We start from the raw sequence: 1,095 nt of genomic DNA on the forward strand, positions 1-1,095 counted from the left end.
CACACAGAAAGGCCCCCGCTGGCAGCTGAGCTCGAACCCAGAACCTTCTTGCTGTGAGGCGACCATGCTAACCACTACACCATCGCATCGAGTCTCATCGCATTGCTCCTGTGGAGCGTGGCCCCATGTGGACAGTTGGGGGTCGCGCCTGGAGGACGCTCTGGACTCTTGCAGTGGCGCTTTTGTGGCTGGGGACTGCAGTTGGCTTGCTGACTTTAGGACTGCAGTTGACTTGCTGACTTTGGGACTACAGTTGTCGTGAACAGTTTTGCGCTCAGGTTTCCGTCGGTGGGGGGTTTATAGCATCAACAAAGCTGACTTTATGTTAGGACTGTTAATGTTATAGTCATGTTGTCTGTTGTTGCCCGGATGGGGATGGGTTCTCTTTTGAGTCTGGTTCCTCTTGAGGTTTCTTCCTCATGTCATCTGAGGGAATTTTTCCTTGCCACCGTCGCCACAGGCGTGCTCATTGGGGATAGATTAGGGATAAAATTAGCTCATATTTTAAGTCGTTCAAATTCTGTAAAGTTGCTTTGCGACAATGTTTATTGTTAAAAGCGCTATACAAATAAACTTGACTTGACTTGACCACCGTGCCACCCGTCAAGAGGATTTTCAAGCCGTTTGCTTTTTACTTACCCGGTTTGGCAGGGGTGCTTGGTGGGGCGTGGCTCTGTTCGGTGTGTGAGAGAGCCCCTTGATGCTGCCCCAATCAAGTACCACAGATAAAACCAGGCATCAAGGCAATTTATTTGCTACTTTTTTTTTTATTTCCTTTGAGGCTTATATAACAATAAACTAACTGAAAATGCAGTCTATTGAAATTGCATCACATGACAAACATCGGAATGATGAAAATTGTCATATCATCGACTTGGTGGCTTGGGTTTGGGTGAGATGGCTGTGTAGTTCCTAACGAGATTTTTAAATAAGATCTTAGAGAATGAGAAAATGCAGAAAGAGTGTGCTAGTCCCAATATACAAGAATAAGGGAGATGTACAGAGCTGCAGTAATTACAGAGGGATAAAACTGATGAGCCACACCATGAAGTTATGGGAAAGGGTATTGGAGGTGAGACTTAGAAGAGCAGTAGC

This window comes from Neoarius graeffei, chromosome 12 (genome assembly GCF_027579695.1).
Source record: "Neoarius graeffei isolate fNeoGra1 chromosome 12, fNeoGra1.pri, whole genome shotgun sequence".
Taxonomy (NCBI): domain Eukaryota; kingdom Metazoa; phylum Chordata; class Actinopteri; order Siluriformes; family Ariidae; genus Neoarius; species Neoarius graeffei.